The sequence below is a fragment of the Anomaloglossus baeobatrachus genome, chromosome 7 (assembly GCF_048569485.1).
Source record: "Anomaloglossus baeobatrachus isolate aAnoBae1 chromosome 7, aAnoBae1.hap1, whole genome shotgun sequence".
NCBI classification, from domain to species: domain Eukaryota; kingdom Metazoa; phylum Chordata; class Amphibia; order Anura; family Aromobatidae; genus Anomaloglossus; species Anomaloglossus baeobatrachus.
In genome coordinates this window covers 91,590,874-91,613,588 of record NC_134359.1, presented here as the reverse complement: position 1 = coordinate 91,613,588, position 22,715 = coordinate 91,590,874, and positions in this window count along the sequence as shown.

The window sequence follows — 22,715 nt, the reverse complement described above, 5'->3', positions numbered from 1 at the left end:
TGTGCCTTCATCATGTTCACATGGAAGGGCTTCCGCCTTCCACGGGCAGGGTCCAGGGTGACCAGGTACGTTACAGGGTTGAGCTGCTGGTACACGAGGTATGGGCCTTCCCAGGCTGCCTGAAGCTTGTCCTGTGGTACGGGGACCAGTACCCACACCTTTTGACCCACTTGGTAGGTCCTCTCACAAGCGTTCTGGTCGTACCAACGCTTCTGATCGGCCTGGGCTTGAGCCATATTGTCGTGTACCAGTTGCGTCAAGGCCTGCATTTTGTCCCGGAAGCGCATGACATACTCGATAACCGACACTCCAGGGGTGGCCAAATCCCCTTCCCAAGCCTCTTTCACCAGAGCCAGGGGGCCCCGCACACGTCGCCCGTACAGGAGCTCAAACGGTGAGAATCCTGTTGAGGCCTGTGGAACCTCCCAGTAAGCAAATAACAGGTGTGGGAGATACCGCTCCCAGTCACGCCCATGGGAGTCGACCAACATCTTAAGCATCTGCTTTAAGGTGCCATTGAACCGCTCGCACAGGCCATTAGTCTGTGGATGGTACGGGCTGGCCACCAGATGTCGCACCTGGACTTGCTTACAGAGGGCCTCCATCAGCTGGGACATGAATTGGGTCCCCCGGTCAGTGAGCATTTCCTGGGGAAAACCCACTCGGGAGAAAATCTCCAGCAATGCGGTGGCCACCTTGTCAGCCCGAATGGACGACAAGGCCACTGCTTCCGGGTACCGGGTGGCATAGTCCACTACCGTCAGTATGAAGCGTTTCCCGGAGCTGCTGGGGATGGCCAGCGGGCCGACCAGATCCACAGCCACCCTCCTGAAAGGCTCATCGATGATGGGCAGAGATACCAGTGGGGCTTTGGGGCGTGGCCCCGCCTTCCCCACTCTCTGACAGGTTTCACACGAACGGCAGTAGGCAGCCACATCGGCCCCCATTTTTGGCCAGTAGAAATGCTGGTTTAACCTGGCCTTGGTCTTAGCGATCCCTAGGTGTCCGGCCATCGGAATCTCATGTGCGATCCGCAACAACTCCGTCCGGAACGGATAGGGTACCACCAACTGTCGGTCCCTGGGCCACGCCTCCGGTGAACCCTGCTGGACCGTGGCCCGGTACAGCCGTCCTTGGTCCCAGACCACTCGCTCCGGGTCCGAGTCCGAGGGAGGCTGTGCCGCCTGCTCCTTAAGAGCTTTCAGGCTGTCGTCAGCTTCTAACGCTGGCTGAAACCCCTGACTAGATGTGGCCAGAATCGACGAGACTGTCACATCTTCAGTCAGTACCCCGGGACCTGTGTCCTGGCCTCCACCTGACTCGGCTGCCACTTGGTCAGAAGGGGAAGAGCTATCGGACCTCCGGGAGGCCCCTTGGCTTCCAGCACTCCCACTGCGGGTGACAGCGGCCACAGCCGCTGCGACCGTGGGTCGTGCCTGCTCCTCCTCCGTTCCTGACCAAGTCGCCGGTTCAGGCAGACCTACCTGGCTTCCTGACACCCCGGTTGTGGGGGAACCATGCACCGAGATCTTACCTGGGAGCACTTCCGCTCCTGGACCGGCCCCAATCTCACCTGCCTGTTCCCCTCCTGCAGCAACAGAACCCCGCTGTGAAATCTCTGGGGACCCCACATTTGCTGTGGTAGCCCCCACCCCACACACTGGTCCTCCCCCTGCAGCACCCTGCTCTCTGCTTATCCCTGCAGAGGGCAACAGATCCCAGCTCACAGGCTGATTACTTGTAGAGGCATTGTCACACCTTTCTCTGACCCCCTCCCCTGTCACAGCTGCAGCTGAGTGTGTGTCTATGGTGTCTATGCAAGCAGAAATATCAGAGTTCACTCCCTCCTCCCTTACATCATTCATAGATAACACATTAACATTGTTAGGAGTCATGTCAGTACGGGCTGAAGGTTCAGCCCTTGGGGGGGGCCCAAACTGGGAGGTTATCTGCCCCAAATCTGTCCCAAGTAGCACGTTTGCAGGGATCCGATCAGTTACCCCCACCTCCCTCACCCCTCGCCCTGCGCCCCAGTCCACATAAATGTCAGCAACAGGCAGCGCCGGGTCAATGCCTCCAATCCCGGAGACAGCGAGGGTTTTTCCAGGGATCAAGTCTTGGGGGGACACCATCTCAGGCCGCACCAGAGTCACCTCCGAGGCGCTGTCTCGCAGTCCTATGGTCACAGACCGGCCGACGGTGACAGGTTGGAAGCTGTCCAGGGACCTACCACCACCCCCACCCACACAATACACCTTGGGCGGCCCTTGGGACGGGGACGGAGCCGGGGCCTTGGGACGCTGAGGGCACATGGCCTTGAAGTGTCCAGGTAGGTTGCACTGGTGGCACCGTCTTGGTTCCGCCACGGGCCTGGAGAGGGGAGTTGAGGGGGACACCCCCTGCAGTCTAGGGGCAGGTGGGGCAGTCGCAGAATTCATCTTACCCCCTCTCCAGGTGCTGCTGGTGGCCGCTCTCCTGGCCTCAGGGGCCCGGTTGTTGGTGTAGTCATCGGCAAGGGCAGCTGTAGCCGTGGACCCCTTTGGCTTCTGGTCTCGGATGAACTGGCGGAGATCCTCAGGGCAGTTCCACAAGAGTTGCTCCGTGATGAACAAGTCCAGGATCTCCGGTCCGGTGGAAAGCTGCAGGCCTTGGGTCCAGTGGTCGGCAGCTCGGGCAAGTGCCCGCCGGTGGTCAGCCCAGGAGTCCTTTGGTCCCTTCTGTAGGCTCCGGAACTTCTTGCGGTAGGACTCTGGAGTGAGGTTGTACTGTTGGATCAGGGCCCGCTTGATGGTGTCGTAGCCCTGATCTGCCTCAGCAGGCAAGTCCCCAAGGACATCCAGGGCCTTACCCCTTAAACGGGGGGTCAGGTATTTGGCCCACTGGTCCTTGTCCAGATGGTGCTGCAAGCAAGTCCGTTCAAAAGCAGTCAAGAAAGAGTCCAAGTCTCCATCCTTCTCCAGCACTGGGAAGTCCTCAACACAGACCTTTGGAAGTTTGGTGTCTTGAAGGTCACGTGTGGCTGATGAGGGCCGGAGCTGAGCTAGCTGCAGCTGGTAGTCACGCTCTGCCTGGCGCTCTTCACGCGCTGCCTGCCGCTCCGCAGCCTCAGCCTCACGCGCTGCTTGCCGCTCTGCCCTGCGCTCTGCCAGGAGTCCCTTGTAGCCCTCCTGGTCTCCAGCCTGGAGAAGGGCCATAGCCATTTGAAGAAGGCTATCCGAGCCTCCCAGGCTCGGTGGAATGGCACGTGGTGATCTGCGGCCCGCTGCGGAGCCTGGTGATTCACTGTCCCTTGCAGAGCGGAGGGCTGGCATCTGGCTCGTTGAGGACCCTTGGGTGAGCTGCTCCTCATCTTGTCCATAATTGCCAGCTTGTGCGCTGTCCTCTGCAGAACGGTTTTCTGGCGTCGAGCTCCTGGAGGACTCGTGGGCAACCTCCTCATTACTGCCCACAGCACCGTCCTCCCTCTCTTCGGCTCCTGCTTTAGCATTGGCCAGTTGCATAGCTCTGCTCCTGGTGCCATCAGCCATTCTTGCAGACTTTTGGTCACTGACACAGAACTGACACCTGATGCCTCCACACACCTTACAGTATCTGCACTCTGACACTCTAGTGTTGAGCTAGTCTGAAGACCCCAGCAGCCACAGCTGCTGCAGGCAGTCTTTAGTGTCTGGGAGTATGGGTCTCACACTCACACACACTATTATCTCGATCCCACCGCTATGCCACCAATATGTCACAAACCACCGGAGGGTCACTCAGAAATCCCCCGCGCTGGCTACCAGTACGTCACAATCGGGGGGTAACAAGTGGGGGTCACCCCTCCTTTATACCTCCCGACCGACAGACAGAGCACGTGACGCGCTCTCTAGCGCCCCTCTTATAGTCAGGCCAATTATGGAATTGCCCGACAATAAGCAAGGAGGCCGCTATACTACTTATGCCGATTATTGAAGGGTCCCCGGTGAGAGTAAGGTATATATTCCCCCGACCTCCGCGGGCGGAATATATAAAACCTCCCTGAATCTCACTGGCCTCCCCACAATAATCCTTGGCACAACTCGCTGCCACCAACCGCTTCACGGTAACTATTAGCCGAACACACAGACGTGGGATTCAAGATCGAGATAACAGAACAGCCCAAGATTAATTATATAATTTAATCAGCCTAAAGCACACTAGAAACTACAATATATACAATAGGGAATCTACAGAATATACATATGTCAGAGTACAGTTACAATCAAAGCATGGGTTACAAACAGGCATACACAGTTCCAGCAGTTACCTTGTTGCGTCTGGCCACAGGGGGGCGCTGTAGACCAGGTTTCCAGGAACTCCCTCACAGGTCTTTCCCAACCAGGCCCCCGAGCAGAAGAACGCTGGAAAATGGCCGAAGTAGGGTTATCAACCTGGGCAGATCCAGGTCCCCTCCTACCTTAGTGACCTCACAGGGAAGCACTGCCACTCCCCCTGCATGGATCAGAATTATCCAGCAAAGGGGATATTGGCCATAACTTTGCCTGGGAGCGTCGTAGGCAGACGCCAATGCTCTCATTGTGACAGTTATGAATTTAGCTACAGAACGAGGGGACTCATGACCTGTCTGCCAGTTCCCCATTGGCTGATATCACGCCTGGGGCATTTCCCAATGTCCTGCCCCCATAAAAAGGGGGTGCCGGCATCGTCCACATGCGGAGACACCATTTTTATGGTTGCCATATTTATCGGAAATATGGCTTGCGAGATATGAACCATTTTTTACTGGAGTCGTTCTGTCTGGCTATTTCCATAGCCTTGCTAACTAGCTAGCAGCTCCTACTACAGGGTGACGGCAGGGAGTCATCCTGTGTCCATTGTTCCCACACCACCTCATTTCCATATCACAGGACATGGCCATGGGATTTGTTGCTAAACCAGTTGTGTGAAGGAAAGGGGGGGTGACACCAGGAGAGGGCTTCCTGACATACTTGAATATCATGATTTATCGTCATATCTCCGGATTTACCTCACAGGGACCCATGGTCTATGTTATACATTTAGAAGAGCATGGTGGGGTCATGTGTTGACGGCAACAAATTAAGCAAATTAAAAAATGGTTTTGCAAAGTTTGCATTTAGATACATATTCCAAGCAATAATTAGGTATAGTATGATGGATGAATGAACCAATCATTAATTAAACATGCAATTTTTAGTGTAATAATAATAACTTGTACTGACCATTGACAATAAATATATATGTTGACAGTACAAGGATAAATTATGGAAATACCATGTTTCCCCAAAAATAAAACACTGTTTTATCTCAGTTTTTGCCCCATAAAATGCACTAGGGCTTATTTTCAGGGTAGGATTTGTTCTTGGGAAATACGGTTAGGGGAAAGTTTACCCCCCAAAAAATGCAGACCTCACTTCCCATGAGAATCATACATACCAGACCCTGGGCATATACTTCGCTCCCAGGTCCTCCTTCGATGTTCGGTGGGTGCTCTCAGCACGTATGCTTCACGTGGTCCTCCCCTGCTTCTGGCCGACACACATCAGATCATACTCACACACATCAGATTGCATACACAATTACACACACACCACATCTGGCGATATCTATTGCTTGTGGCTGGCAGAGGAAACTGGGACGCAGTGCAGTGGGGAGCGAGGACCTGCTTTGGAACGCATAGAGGACCTGCGGTGGAACGCAACAATGCATTCCACCTCACATCCCCCATGCGTTCCATTGCAGGTCCTCACGTTCAAAATATAGTGCCTTGAAAGCGTTTTAATACCTCAATACCCCATAAACATTTCCACATTTTTTCACATTACATCCAAAAACAGAAGTGTATTTTCATAGAATGATGGTCTCCTAGTGAAGATCTGGAGGATCCCTTTATGTCACGTGTATGACATGGTAACCTATGGTATGGGTACCTAGACTGACTCTCAGACAAGGGGGCTCTAAACTGTTCCTGATTCCAGGGGTAAGCTCAATGGTAGCCAGGTCTGGACCGCCAATGTGACTATGACTCCTGAGTGGCCCTGGTCTAACACCCCATGAGGAGGGCTGGGACCTGGACAAAGAATCCCACAAATACCAAAAGAGAGGAGAAAACCACAGCTCAAACTCACTGCAAGCACACACAGGGGAAACAACAATAAGTTTTCAGTTAGAAATAAAGTACAAGGAGGAAATAAACAAACAACAAGGATATTTCCACAGCACACCAAATAGCATACAACCGTTCACCAACAACTGGGTCACTACCACAAAGACTGATAATGCTGGAGCAAAGCTAGAGCTATCTTCAGCATGTGAGGCTAGGTTCCACCATCTTTTAAATGGCGAGGCGGCTGTGATAGGACATCAGCAACCTGTGACCCCAGCAGCCATTCACCAGCCAGCAGGAATTAACTCCTGCTTAATCAAAGAGCAGAGAGCACAAAACAGTTGATACACGACTCTGACTGAGCAACTAAGATGCATCGGGTTGCCTGCCAGACTCTGCAATGTGAATAGAGTCTGGAGTCGCCATGACACTTTAGTCCCACAGCTATCTCTCTTCAGTCCTCTACAACCGGAAACACTTTCCTTGGTGATTTCTCCTGTGTTCTCCATGAGAGAGCCGATGCCAGACTCATTTCACAGTGTCTTAGCTATTGGAACATAAACGTATCGACCTTTGGAAATCCATAATACTGAATCCTTGAGTCCCTCAAGATCATGTGTAGGGGGAGAGTGAGGACATATTGGGACATACATATTAGACTGTCGGCCTCTCACTCCATATCGATGTGTTTGGATTGCATTAATCTAATGTGTAGGCAGGCTCTTAAAGGGAACCTGTCATCAGAAATTTAGCTTGAAACCTAAAAGTTTCCCCCTCTGCAGCTCCTGGGCTGCATTCTAGCAATGTTCCTGTTGTTTATGTGCCACCTTTCTGACCAAAATAAAGACTTTATAAGGTGGTACCTTTTTGCATTCAGATCTTGATAATGGTACACGGGGGCGGGCTCTCTGGTGGCCGTTATTCTGTCTCCTGTCGCTTTAGGCCGTCCCCCATCGCTCCATTCCATACTTCAGGACGCCGCCCACTGCGCCCGAGGTCCCGTGCACGCAAGGACTGCTGGTCACGTGTGTCGCAGGCATGAGACTATGGGCGGCGCTGTGATTGCATCGCAAGTGCCCGCCCATCATCTCGTGCCCACCCTTTCCTCTCTGCCTCCAGCATTCTGCGCAGAACGTTCCAACGTCGGGTCATCTGGCCAGCGCTTGCGCAGAACGCTGGAGGCAGAGGGGAGAGCGTGGCCACGAGATGATGGGCGGGCACTTGTGATGCAATCACAGCACCGCCCATAACCTCATGCCTGTGCACACGTGACCAGCAGTCCTCGCGTGCACGGGACCTCGGGCGCAGTGGGCGGCGTCCTGAAGTATGGAATGGAGCGATGGGGGACGGCCTAAAGCGTCAGGAGGCAGACTAACGGCCACCAGAGAGCCCGCCCCCGTGTACCATTATCAAGATCTGAATACGAAAAGGTACTACTTTACAAAGTCTTTATTTTGGTCATAAAGGGGGCACATAAACAACAGGAACCTTGCTAGAATCCAGCCCAGGAGCTGAAGAGGGGGAAACTTTTAGGTTTCAAGCTAAATTTCTGATGACAGGTTCCCTTTAACACTCACACTAGTCAGTGCCAAACCAGTTACCGTGCATGGTTCCACTGTTGCCATATAAATACCTACTTTTCACAATTTGGCATCTTTGGTTAATAAATATAAGTCAGCTGTCATCAGCCATGAGAAAAATTACATTTTATTTCCAAGTACAAATTTTCTAAAGCAATTTTCCTGAATGTTACATGTGTGCTAGCAAGTAAACTTGTAACATTCCAGAAAGCCATGGAACCCATAGGGTGGAGGGGCGACATGACTAGAGGGAAGGGAAGGAGTGATGGGGTTAATGGAAACAGGAATGGTTTGTTTATAAGGCAGAATAAAAGGGATTGGTGGGTAGGAGGAGTTCCCTGGAGGAAGAGGTGGGACAGTTGAGGGGTGTAAGTAAAGGACTTTGACTTACCCCCTCTCTCTTGACTTCCGGATATGGAACGATCTGACTGGAGAGGTTCCTATAAGGTGTCAGGACGTCACCTTCTATTTCTCCATGGAGGAGTGGGAGTATTTAGAAGGACACAAAGATCTGTACAAGGACGTCATAATGGAGGTTCCCCAGCCCCTCACATCACCAGACTTCCGGATATGGAACGATCCGGACGTGCGACAGGATGGCTGCTACCCGGGACCAGCGGATTCATCATGGCAGTGCACGGGCCCCTGGCAGCGCGGTCCCACGCCTTGGCTGCTGGGGGTTAACCCGTTGGCACTTTCCCCTCGCTCCCCTGTCAGCTGCGGGCGGCGTCCCCCCTCCCTCATATCTCAGGTACTTGCCGTGTGCGGGGGGAGCGAGGAGGAGATGTGAGAGCCCCTTCGGGGACCCTCCGCGGTAGGACGTGGGCAGGGCAGTACTCAGCTGCTGCTCCGGCCGCGGGAGGAATCTCCGTCCGGGCCGCGGCAGCCGGGAGGGGGGCGTGGCTTGTCTGCGGCCTATTTCCGGTCCGAGCCGCGGCCTGGATTGCTGGATGCGGCGGCTCCCGGACGGGGAGAGCGCCCGGCGGTGACAGAGGCCAGCTTTACCCCTCGCGGACGGTGGGGGGGGCCGCGGAGCTGCAGCCAGTGGTGGGTCCGGCACCAGGGCAGGCGGGCCTGGGGCGACGGGTGCCCAGGAGGTGTCGGTGAGTGGGGGTGACGGCAGGGGCCCTGCGGTTTCTGCTTGGTCACCCAGATCAGGTTGCAGCTCCCGGCCGCGGCGGTCTCCCCCAGGAGGGGGAGGGCCCAGCGGACAGAGGCTTTCATGGGGCCCAGGAGGGCTGGATGCGGCGGCTCCTGGCCAGGAGAGCGCCCGGCGAGGACGGAGGCCAGCGTTACCCCCCCCCCCCCCGTGGGTGGAGGGGGAGTGGCCGGGGGGCTGCAGCCAGCAAGGGGTCCGGCACCAGGGCAGGCGAGCCTGGTGCGACGGATGCCCGGGAGGCGTCGGTACGTGGGGGTGACGGCGGGGACCCTGCGGTCCCCGCCTGGTCACCCAGAGCAGGCGTGCAGCTCCCGGCAGCGGCGGTCTCCCCCAGGGGGGCGAGGACCCGGCGGACGGATGCCTTCTGGGCCCAGGTGGGCAGGAGGCTGGCGGCTCTGGATGGGAGTCTGCTGGCAGCGGGTCGGGCCACAGGTACCCCCTGTCCTTGCAGGCAGCAGGGGGGGGTCGGGCCAGAAGATGAGGCCCGCGGTGGCAGCCCATGGGTCGGGACGGTTTCCGGGGTTGTCGCCGCGGGACAGAAGATGGAGCGTGGAGGATGGTGCCCACGCGGCGTACCAGGAGGACGGCCGTGGTGGTGGCAGCGCTTCGGCGGCGTCTGCATTACATGAGCCAGAGGCGGTCGGCTCCAGCGAGGAGGAGGAGGAAGCAGCGACGGAAGAATCAGACGTCTGGATGGCGTGACTTTTATTCCAGGATACGCCGGGTCGCGGTCGGGTGAGACGGCCGTGGATTTGGCAGGGTTGGGGCGCAGTTGGTGGGGGGGGCGGCTGCGGACACGGCAGCGCCGAGTGGGTTTGTGTTTTGACAAGGTATGGGGTTTACTGCAGTGGTGTATACGGTTGTGGAGAGTGCGCATGCACCGCCGGCGGCATGGACGGGATCGGTGGTTAGTAGGCGCAGGTGCGGCAGGCAGAGTGAGGGCGCATGAGGCGGCAGGGGAGCATTTTCGGGCAGAGGCGGCAAGGGCTGTGACAGAGTGAGTGGTGAGGAGCGAAGAGGGGGATGAGGTGGTGCATTGGGCTGACAGTGGTCAAGTGTGAGAGTTATGGGTGCTTCAAAGGCCCGCTGGGGGGGGGCTCACTTGCTGGAGGATGTGAGGGATAAGATTTGAATGGGGGAACATTTAGCAATAGTTTCGCTGCTCCCCCTGGAACAGTTTCACCTGGATTAGGTTAAGCCAAGTGATTCCAGGAAGGATAAGTAGAGGGAGGGGAGCGCCGGTGGAGGCTCACCCCTCGTACATTTGCAACGTGGCTGCGGGCATTTGCGTTTTTGGCAAGGGTATCGGGGGAAGGAATTGGGTAATTGGTTCGGCATGGTTCGGTTATATGGATCCATTTGGGGTGGCTTGTTTAGGTCATATGGCGGTTTAGTCTGGCTTCAGTACGCCGTGTAATTTCAGCAAGGGAAGGTGTTGCGTGCCAGTATGCGGTAGGAGCATACGGGCACATCCTTATGGCTGCAGTGGATGGCGGCTCCTAGTCAGCCCCCCCCCCCTTTTGGGGGGTAGTTGGCTGTTCGGGGCGTGGAACCCCGGCGACACGGTCGATGAGGGTTTTTTGGGGGGAATAGAATGATGGGTGGTGCAGATTTGGCGCGGACGGTTGTCTTAAGCATACGTGTTGGGTTGTGGTAAGGAACATAGTAATTCTGCGTCTTTCTATTTATATTGGTGGATCTTTGCCTCCTTATTGGAAGTTTGTGCTGGGCTAGGGGACACCTGGTGGTTGTCAGTGGAAAGAGGGGTCAGGACGTGGCTTTGGGCAGGATGGGTGGGCCATTCGGGGCCCTCCTTGTCATGATTGGGTTTCTCTGTTGGTGGGTAGTGCCGGAAATGAGCTGTATATAGATGTATATATTTCGGCTTGTTCAAAACGTATCTTATCTGGAGGAGTCATCGGTGTATGCCTGCTTGGCTCCAGAATTGTCGGCGGTTTATTATGTGTCGTTGGACAGAGGGTGGGATTTGGTAAAGGCGGTGAGCCGTGGAGCATTGATGGCAAAGGTGGATTTGGAGGCGGCATTTAGGTTGTTACTGGTCCACCCTGCTAGCTAGCAGTTCTGGTGCTGCGGTGGGGAGGGGAGTTATTATTATGCTGATCGGTGGGGGCTAATGGGTTTTGTCCCATTTTATGTTCCGTTGGGGGCGGTTATTTCTTTGTGGAGTGGTTTGTGCGTGGTGTGTCCCAGCTTACACCTCTTATTCATTATAGGTTGATTCTCTTTACATCGGGTTGGCGGGTTGATGATTCGTTAAGGTTGTTTATTTCATTGCAGATGGTGGTGGATACTCTTTTGGGCCTGTTGGCGCAGGCGAAGACTGAGGGTCCAACGCCAGTGATACAGTTTGTGGGGGATAAAGTTTGATGTTATGGTCAGAGAGGTAGGATTCGTGGGTAATGGTGTGGTCCTATGGGCTGCGATAGAGGCAGTTAGGTCAGCTAAGACGGTGCGGTTTCAGGCGGTGCAGTCTTTGCAGGGGCGGTCGAACCACGGGTGCAGAGTTACGCCGCTGGGGGGCGTGTCTGCTGGACGGCTGGCGATGGCTGCGCCAAGGGTGCAGCCATCGGATCATTTGTGTGTGGTCACGAAGGAGATCAATGACGATCTGATGGTGTAGGAGGTTTTTTCTTACGGCGATTTAGTGGCCGCGGATTGTGGCTGGGTAAGGTGGTGCCTGATGGAACGTAGCTGCGGTACTCGGATGCAGCGGGTCCAGTTGGTTTTCTGGTTGGGCATTGTGGGGTAGCGCTTCCAATCGGTGGTAGTAGTCGGGTTGGGGAGGTTGGCAGTTTTTCCAAGAGGAAGGTGTGCTGTCATTCTGACTATCAGTTGGTGGAGAATTCGATTAATAGTTGGTTTGATAATCCTGGGGCCAAGGGTGGCGTACTTGCGACAGTTGGTTTCGCAATTGTATGCGTTTAAAAAAAAAATGGTATGCGTGGCGCAACCAGTACTGGGGTTCGCCAAGGGAATAGCAGCTGCTTTGTTTCCTTCCAGTTCTGCAGGTCTCGGGAGTTGAGGCCGCGTAACAGACGAGGTGGGCACGGTGTGTCCTGAGGGCTTGTGGAGTCTGGTGTGGCTGTGTTGGGGAGCGGCTCGGTGCCCAGTGACTGAGGTTATTTGGGGCTGATATCCAGAAGTGTGGGTGGCGCGGATAACGTTGTTTGGGACAATGTGTGAGGAAGGCCCGGTGGAGTATTTGGTGGGGGCGTTGGCAGTGGTGATTAACGGTTTTCAGGCTGCTAGGCCGGCGTCAGCAGTGGAGCAGAGGGTGGCGGCTGTGGCTGTCTTGTTGAGGATTAGATGTGGAGAGATGTTTTCGCAGGATCTTAGTGCGCGGCAGGCCTTGAAGGGTTTGGTCGTAAGGGTGTGAGGCAGCGGGATACAAGGGTCCGTCTCCGTTGTTTTGTGGCAGCGTTTGGTGAGTGGTTTGTGGTGGCTATGTTCATCTGAGCACGAGCAGGTTTTGTTTCCCTTGTCCAAAACGGTTTGTCTTAGCCTTTTGGGAGGCTTTGAGATTGTGGGGTTGGTCAGCCCATCTACGGTTAGGAGCGGAGGTTGGATGTTGGAGGATGTGTCCGAGGTGGTGCAGTGGGTTGAGCGCCGGCTTTGTCGCTCACCGAATCAGATTAGGCGGGTGGTGAAGGTTGGTGTTGTTATACGCGGTCCCGGGTGCGGAATTTATGTTGTGAGGACGCCCAGGATCATTATTGTGTCGCGTTTGTTAAGGTACCATTTTGTGGCAGCGCTGCAGACTGGATTGCAGGTGGCGGGGGTGGGCGCCCGGAATACTACGGGTCGTCTTCCTTCTGGATTGGGCTTCCACGGAGGCCCCTCGGTGGGCTCAGAAAAGGGGTGGTGAGAAGTATTGGGAGGTGGGAGTCCTCTTGTTTCGGTGTTACGTTGGCCTCAGTTGTTATCGGGTTAAGGCCAATGGGGGCGTTTGAGTCTTTTGGGAGTGGAATGGGTTGGCGTAACAGGTTGGTGTTATCTGTGGGTTTATAACCTCTGGGTTTTGTGGTGAGGGTGTGCCTCATTTGGATATTTGGGCATTCGTTGGTTCTCGGGGCCTCGACGGTCTGAGGCTCGCCCAAATTTTGCCAGTGGGGTCTGGACGGGTCGATGGTACTGGTCCAGTGAGTGGGAGGCAGCGATTAGGTATCTCGAGAAGTTATTTATGAATGTTTTAAAAAAAAAAAAATAAAAAAAATTGTTGGTTTGTTGCATTGTGGAAGACATACCCGGGCTTAATCGTGGGGTAGTTTTTGATAGTGTGACCGGTTTGGAATGGCGTGTGGCTTGTGCGGTAGGCAGTATCAATCGAGCCTTTATTGGGGGGCGGCGCCTAAAGTTGGTGGCGCTGAACTGGTGGTTTTGGTGATGCGATGGGGGTGCATCTTAACGTTCTTGGTGCTGTTTGTGGACGCTGGGATTGCGTGGAGGTGTGGTACAAGCTTTTGGTGTGTGGCGGGTCCAGGCCACGTAAGGAGTCACGTGCCCTGTCCTGTGGCGGGGGGTAGGTCTGGTCCAGAGGCGGTTGAAGGCAATGGTAACTGGACAGAGAGACACCATCTTGGTATGGTGGCTCCAGGTTCCGGGATGTTGCAGGCACGGGGTTCTGCAAAGTTGGAGGGTTAATCCGTAGGTGATTAATACCTCATCTCTGGGTCGGTGTGTTGCGGCCAGGGATACTGGGGTGAGAAGTGGTTCCTGGACTGGGCCTACTCAGGGTTGTATATTTACTGTATTGGTTACTGTGTTACCTATTGTTATTTGTTGGGGTCGCCCGTTGGACGGCGCCCCCTTGTGTTAGTATGTAAATAATAGGTAATAAAGGCTGCTGTGGCCAATTTTAAACCAAGTCACATGCAGTTCGTGTATTATTTACAGATGGTATTGGTGGGTAACACACATACAGCACGACTGGAGAATCCTTCCTCAATGGTCAAGAAAGCCATGGAACCCATAGGGTGGAGGGGCGACATGACTAGAGGGAAGGGAAGGAGTGATGGGGTTAATGGAAACAGGAATGGTTTGTTTATAAGGCAGAATAAAAGGGATTGGTGGGTAGGAGGAGTTCCCTGGAGGAAGAGGTGGGACAGTTGAGGGGTGTAAGTAAAGGACTTTGACTTACCCCCTCTCTCTTGACTTCCGGATATGGAACGATCCCCGCCCACCCTCCCTTGTGTTTAATACCGAGGGGAATTTTGTCTGGGTTGTTTCTTTGTCACAGCAGCGGGGGGTAGGTCTGGTCCAGAGGCGGTTGAAGGCAATGGTAACTGGACAGAGAGACACCATCTTGGTATGGTGGCTCCAGGTTCCGGGATGTTGCAGGCACGGGGTTCTGCAAAGTTGGAGGGTTAATCCGTAGGTGATTAATACCTCATCTCTGGGTCGGTGTGTTGCGGCCAGGGATACTGGGGTGAGAAGTGGTTCCTGGACTGGGCCTACTCAGGGTTGTATATTTACTGTATTGGTTACTGTGTTACCTATTGTTATTTGTTGGGGTCGCCCGTTGGACGGCGCCCCCTTGTGTTAGTATGTAAATAATAGGTAATAAAGGCTGCTGTGGCCAATTTTAAACCAAGTCACATGCAGTTCGTGTATTATTTACAGATGGTATTGGTGGGTAACACACATACAGCACGACTGGAGAATCCTTCCTCAATGGTCATGTAGATTGCTGCATGAATTGGCAGACAATGCTAAAAGACATAACTCCACCTGGGATAAAATCCCAGAGAAGCGTCTGCCCTGAGGAGAGAGGGAGGAACAAGACTACACTGCAAAAACAAAAAAATAATCAAACTAATTTGTATCAAAAACTAAAAAACACATACTGCCAACTTCAATCAAATCCATGTGCCTTAAGGGGGCTTTACACGCTAGCGATATCGGTACCGATATCGCTAGCGTGCGTACCCTCCCCCATCGTTTGTGCGACACGGGCATATCGCTGCCCGTCGCGCACAAAATCATGCTCCCCTGTCACACGACTTACCTGCCCTGCGACATCACTCTGGCCGGCGATCCGCCTCCTTTCTAAGGGAGCTGGTCATTCGGCATCACAGTGACGTCACACGGCAGGCGTCCAATAGAAGCGGAGGGGCGGAGATGAGCGGGACATAACATCCCGCCCACCTCCTTCCTTCCGCAATTGCCGATGGAGGCAGGTAAGGAGATGTTCCTCGCTCCTGCGGTGTCACATATTGCGATGTGTGCTGCCGCAGAAACGAGGAACAACATCGCTAATGAGAGGTAAACAATTTTTTGTTTTAGGACGACCTCTCTGCGGCAAACGATTTTGGCCGCTTTTGCGATCGTTTTAGGTCACACATAAGTGTCACAAGCTGCAATATCATTAATGACGCCGGATGTGCGTCACTAGTTACGACGTGACCCCGACGATAAATTATTAACGATATCGCCCCCTTTAGTAAAGAAGAAAATAGTGCTTCAAAAGCTTCCAATCCAATAAGACACAACCACGCCATCCTACAATAAATTTATTTTCCCTAAAGCAAAAGATGTACCCTGATGCTCGGAACCACAAAAGTGATTTTGTCACCTATCACAGATGTGTCTGTTGATTATCTTGAAATCAGAATATGATCAATGTGAGATTTCTATTGTGCCATGTGATGTCCCTGGTATAGATCGGAGATGCCCAGTCTACCTTGGGGGTATTGGGATCTTCATATATTAGCATTCGCTTGTTAGGAAGAAAAATACCCAGAGAGTGTTGCCGCTTTCTAATGCAGCCAGGTTTCCAGAGTTATTGGATTTTATTTTTTTTTACATAACTCAATCCGTATCAGTGCAGTAGTATGTATTTATGTTAGGGGAATAAAGAAAGGACCCTAAAACAGCGTATCATTGGCAAAGAAGGTACCATACACAGTATATACACTCAACAACAGCCTCATAAATAAAATGTTGTATATCCAAGTAATTACTTCCAAATTTTTTATACAAGCCCAAGACTACTAAGAATAGCAACCTACTCAAAATATGTATATAGAATCAATGTAAATGATGTACCGGGGTGGTCTGCCATGGTTATAACGAAGAAAGCAGCCAACACCAAATTTGTCAGAAACGTTTACTGACGTATTTGGTTCAAATACTTTTCCAACCACAATAAGAAGGTAAATCAAATTAACTTGGACCCCTATCAGATGTTCGTGTTTCTGGCATGTGTAACATCCATTTTTTATACGGATGCCACACATACCCATGTCATTCTATGGGCTAACTCACACGTCCGTGTTTTCACATGGACCGTGTGGCCCCGCAAATACACACGGAGACATGTCCGTTTTCTCTCCGGCAGCACGGTGTCACACAGATCACACACTGATGTGATCCATGTGACACCAGTGTGACATGTACCGGAGAAAAAACTTGTCTTTGTAATAAAATGATTTTCTATACTCACCTGTCTCCAGTGCTGCTGTCTTTGGCACAGCTGACACTTGCTTTCGAACCCCGCTCATTATGCTCATGCATATTCACTCCACCAAGGACCTGGAAGCAGCAGCATTGCCGGAGATATCAGCATCGGGGTCAGCAGCACCGGGCACAGGTGAGTGTCCAGCAAGCAGTGTGTGTGCAGTGACATCAGGAGGTCATCACAGTATCCAATGAATTCAGGTGACCTCCTGACAACACCCCTGCAACACCGTGGCTGTTGCGACAGTGACTTTAAGGGTTCATCAGACTTCATTGGGAACTCCGATGAACTCGTGACGTTACTGCCACGACACCTGCGGTAGCGGGGGTGTTGCTGGGGTGTCATCAAGAGGTCATCCAAGTTCTTTGGATACTCTGATGAACCCATGATTTCACTGCCGCGCCCACACACACACTGCTGAGGGTGCCCCTGCAGTGACCTGGGCTGACCTTATGAGGTCCAGGTCACTGCAGGGAAACACACACAGCAGTGTGTTTGCCTGCAGGGGCTGCTCTCACAATCAATGGGGAATGTTCAGTTCTGCTTTTGAAAAAGTACGTTGGTGGTGATGTATTCCCATATGAATATCCTTACTGAGGAGTTGACAAGGCATCTGTTCACAGTTTTTAGCCAAAAGAACAGATGGATATCGTATTGTCACCAAACAGAGAAGAAATAATTGTCCAAACAGGATATAATTTATACAGTACAAATTCTAATGATTAAATAATTTGTGACTGTGTGTGTGTGTTTGTGTAATTACTCATTAGGATAGATTCACATTCACAAATATTGATAGCAGATTAGCTAGGAATGCCGTTAACGTTTGATTAGTGGGGGGTCCCAATACATCACATCGAGGTGACAAAAACTTTTCTTCTCCAATCAGCACCAGTCCAAACCTATGTCTATACTAAAAGTTAATACACCGTGTGCAGAATTGTTAGGCAAGTTGTATTTTAGAGGATTTCTTTTATTATTGATCAACAATTATGTTCTCAATCAACCCAAAAGACTCATAAATATCAAAGCTTAATATTTTTGGAAGTTGAAGTGGTTTTTTTTTCGATTTGGCTATCTTCGGAGGATATCTGTTTGTGCAGGTAACTATTACAGTGCAGAATTATTAGGCAACTTAATAAAAACCAAATATATTCCCATCTAACTTTTTTTATTTTCACCATGTAAACAAATATAACCGCACAAAATTTACAAATAAACATTTCTGACATGCAAAAACAAAACCCCATTAATGACCAATATAGCCACCTTTCTTTATGATGACACTCAACAACCTACCATCCATAGATTCTGTCAGTTGCTTGATCTGTTTACGATCAACATTGTGTGCAGCAGCCACCACAGCCTCCCAGACACTGTTCAGAGAGGTGTACTGTTTTCCCTTCTTGTAGATCTCACATTTTATGAGGGACCACAGGTTCTCTATGGGGTTCAGATCAGGTGAACAAGGGGGCCATGTCATTATTTTGTAATCTTTTAGACCTTTACTGGACAGCCACACTGTGGAGTAGTTGGATGCATGTGATGGAGCATTGTTTTGCATGAAAATCATGTTTTTCTTGAACGATACCAACTTCTTCCTGTACCGCTGCTTGAAGAAGTTGTCTTCCAGAAACTGGCAGTAGGTCTGGGAGTTGAGCTTCATTCCATTTCAACCCAAAAAGGTCCCACAAGTTCATCTTTGATGATACCAGCCCATACCAGTACCACCTTGCTGGCATCTGAGTCAGAGTGGAGCTCTCTGCCCTTTACTGATCCAGCCTCTGACCATCCATCTGGCCCATCAAGAGTCACTCTCATTTCATCAGTCCATAAATCTTTTGAAAAATCAGTCTTAATATATTTCTTGGCCCAGTCTTGTCGTTTTATCTTATGTTTCTTGCTCAAAGGTGGTTGTTTTTCAGCCTTCCTTACCTTGGCCATGTCCCTGAGTATGGCACACCTTGTGGTTTTTGATACTCCAGTAACGTTGCAAATCTGTAATATGGCTAAACTGGTGGCAAATGGCAAGTCGGCAGCTTCACGCTTGATTTTCCTCAATTCATGGGCAGTTATTTTGTTTCTTTTTTGCCCAACACGCTTCTTGCGACCCTGTTGGCTATTTGCCATGAAATGCTTGATTGTTCGGTGATCACACTTCAAACGTTTGGCAATTTCAAGATTGCTGCATCCCTCTGCAAGACGTCTCACAATTTTGGACTTTTCAGAGCCCGTCAAATCTCTCTTCTGACACATTTTGCCAAAGGAAAGGACGATGTCTAATAATTAAGCACACCTTATATAGGGTGTTGATGTCATTACACCACACCCCTCCTCATTACAGAGATGCACATCATCTGATTTACTTAATTGGTAGTTGGCTCTCAAGCCTATACAGCTTGGAGTAGGACAACATGTATAAAAAGTATTATGTGATCAAAATACTCATTTGCCTAATAATTGTGCACACAGTGTAAATAGTTGTAAGCCAATTTGTTTGCCAGATTAGAGGATATCTCATTCAGGTGAGAAGAACACTTCAATATCTTATCCACAGGTTTCATCATAATATCCTCAGGAATACCCAGTATACCCAGTTGGTTGAAGGAAAAAAAATCCATCTTTATTATTAGGGGGCATAACTATGGAATGGAGGACACAGAAGAAAAAGAAAAATGGTTTCAGAACAGATGGAGCAGCTCCCAGTTGGAGGACGTACTCATGTTATACTAAAAAACCCCAATGAAAAGTCCATTTTAAACCTGGAAAAAGTCAACTTTAAGGTGAAAAAAAAGCAATACACAAGGCGCTTCCCATATAAAATACATAGATCATACACCTCCAGTAACAGACAGCTTTGTACAAATACAAAATACGGCATTGCTGGTTTTGTGAGGTGCCCGGATAGGATCCAACTCCGTAGTACAAACAAAACAAAGAATCCGGCACTAACATTTTGCACAAGTGAGTCAAAAATTTCAATGTGGCAAAAATGGTGTACAACGTGACTTTTCGGGTTTCAAAGAAAACATTCCTCAAAACGTACACTGTCAGGAAGGTCAGACAAGAATTAGACTACTGCAGGTCAGTGGGAGTGACCAGAGCTGGGAGCATTGCAGGCCAGATGACACGCATGGTCCAAAACTTATCTCTTTAGTAATTTCTGACCAGACAGACCATTCTGTGCAGAGCACTAACTAAAACTCACACAGTGTTGCTGTCAGAGGAAACATCTTGCTGTTAGTGAGAAGATTGATGTACCATATCTTCCACAATGTAGTATTTCTTCCCAGATGCCCGGTCCCAGTGATTGTGGGGTACTTAGGCTGTGAGGCACATTCTTAGTCTTGGCATGGGGTTCTTTTTCTTCTACCCTACAATATCTGTTGGCACTTTATTTTAACCATACATTTTGTATAACACTATAATTAACGTTTGACAATCTTTTCAACCCCAATTTTTTCACCTTCGCCAAAAAAGTTATGGGAATGCTAAGCAAGTAGGTACAAGCATACAAAGCAAAATGTGACGGAAGGCTGCAGTATAGGTGTGGCATGTATGGTTTTGAAATTGGAATTGTAAAACATGTGTGCAATAACAGACATGCACAGATAAAGGTTTACAATTTTTAAACATTTTTTTTTAACAAAATTCAAACCCCTTCCCAAAGGAAATAAGAATTGCTATATAGGTAAACACTCAAAAGGCAGCAACTGCAACCAGTAACCATATTTATGTGGCATGTATGGAGGTAAAATTTGGTTAGTGAAACATATGTGCAGAAAAAAATAGTTTGCTGCACATAAATTTTTTGAGGAAGACATTTGCACACGTCTCACTCAAGTACGTACACTATCATTGTCTAACACCAATTTCAGATTTATTTTTTTCTGTGGCTTGCTGTTGCTTTCCAGTGCATTAAGAAAAAGAAGATAAAATGTGTAATTCAAATGTAGCAGGATAGATGCCAGCTATATCATATCACTGATAAGTCACACTGTACTTGTCGCGATTCCGATGTGCAGAACATTTTGTATTGTTCTGCTATGGTCCCCTGCTGAGCTGGTATGTATTGCTTATAGTGCAGAGCATTTTGCAGGATGAATGCTCTGCTGGTTGTTTTCACAAGCACTGGGTTTCACACTGGTCCTGGAAGGTGCTCTTGCAGATGCTTCTCGTTCCCGGTGATTGCTCTGCTTCATTAAGGAGCGTGTTAGCTCAGGACACTGCCAGTCGTACTTCTTGTTTACATTTGTGCCATTAACTCCCATGGTGCTCAGTGTTCAGATCTTGGACTCCGGACTGCTGTTTACCATCTCTGCCTGTCCTCCCCTGCTTCCGTTGTGACTTACGGCTTCTGATTTTGGACTTCCTCCTGACCACGTCCCCGCCTGCTCACTATATTTTCTACATACTCTCCTGGAACACTGACCTTAAGGTTTGTATCTTGACCTCGTCTCTATCTGCTCCCCCTGTACTGTCGTGACCTCATGGTTTATGATCTTGGCCTGTCTATCTACCTCTACATTTACTGCATATAAGTAGTGTCTAGTGCCACCTTGTGAAAGTCATCACAGTAATATTCACAGACCACTACACTCATTTTCTTCACTGCTTCAGTTATACAACACATTACTGTGTGGAGTATTTGTCCACTGTTTTAGGGCTTTTACTCACTCTCTCTATTTTCAGAAGTGTGAGCTCTAATGCCATATCACTATTCTAAATCACCATAACTTGGCTTCTGCATAGCCTGCCTCGGCTTTTAGACAGGCTATGGTGAACCTTGCGCCTGACATCAGCGTTCTGTGGCTCACGCAATATCCTGCAATGTGTAAAGAAGTGGAGGCATTATTTTCAATAATTCAATGCAAACTTTTATAATTCAAGGGGAACCTTCGAATTTCATAAAATTTGACTCAAACTTGATTCACTCAACTCTACTTAGAAGCGCATTTGTGGAGTTTTTACGTCCTTAGCAGTCTAGTGCATTCAACTGGACCAAAAAGAACTAGGGCCATTAGTTAATCCTTGTTTCACCTCCCACTATACTCACTAATTTCACAATAAATAATCTGCCCTTCTAAAATTTCATAAAGCAAAGGCAGCAGGAACTGAGTCAGACGGGATGCAGTAGGATGATGATGATTCATAGGAGAGGAGGAGGGAAAGGGGGAGACTTAGCACAATTTATCTGCAAGGCTGGAATAATTTATTGCTGACCTGTTAGGAAAGTTTTATGGACATTAGATGAATACTAGAAACTTCATGGCCATTTATTATATTTATTGAAAACTGCAAGGAGTTTATAAAGCTTTTTTATAAGTTTTTATTATTTCATTGAATCTCAATGAAAAAAAAGTTCACTAACTTTGTTAAGAGTGTTCATTACAATATCGTTCTTCTGCAGTCATATTACTCACTCTCCCTTCCATCTGATACTGTGCTTATCTTTAAAGGGGTTGTCTGGTCTAAATCTTGAACCTGAACATCTGCCCAGATGCCGATCCCCATATAAGGCTATGGGGACCCAAACATTACCTGTAAAAAAAAAAAGGGTTAAAGCTAGAGAATATACTTATCGAGCCTCCCAAGCAGCTGTAACGCTACCTCCTGGTCCGCTCATCAGTCCTCATACATATTCACTGCTTTTTCCCCCACCAGCTGCTCTGGTTTGCTACCAGTAGACCATGCCCCACCCCCTCTAGCAGCGCCTGTGATTGGTTGAAATCACAGGCACTGTCTGCGTGCTTATAGTGGAGTGTAAAATAAATAAATAAAATGGCGTAGGGTCCCCACTATAGTGATACCAGCATAGATAAAGCCACGGCTACAGGCTGCCAGCCCCAGCTGTGGGTTTATCTTGGCTGTGTATCAAAATAAGAGGAACCACATGAGGATTTTTTTTAAAAAAAGATTTAAATACATTTTTAAAAAAAGACGAGCGGTCCCCCCAATGTTGATGCTCAGCCAAGATACAGCCAACAGCTGGGGGCGCGTATTCTCAAGTTGGGGAAGCCCATGATTATTGGGATCGCCCAGTCTAAGAATAGCAGACTGCATCTGCCCCAGAATTGTTGTATCCATTAGATGTGACAATCCCAATGCTTTACCCGGCTCTTACCAATTGCCCTGGTGCAGGGGTAATCGGAGTAATAAAACGTTAATGACAGCGCACAACTGTCATTATGAGACCCCACATCACTAATCCTATAAGTAAAAAGAAATAAACACAAACACAAAGAAAAATACTTTATTTGAAATAAAATACAGCACCCACTTTTCCCTCTTTATTAACCCCGGAAAGACTCTTGAAGTTCCGCCGTAATCCACCCGATATCCCACGACGGTCCTGGCTATGCTATATCTGAGCCTGGGGGAGACCGAAAACATGTC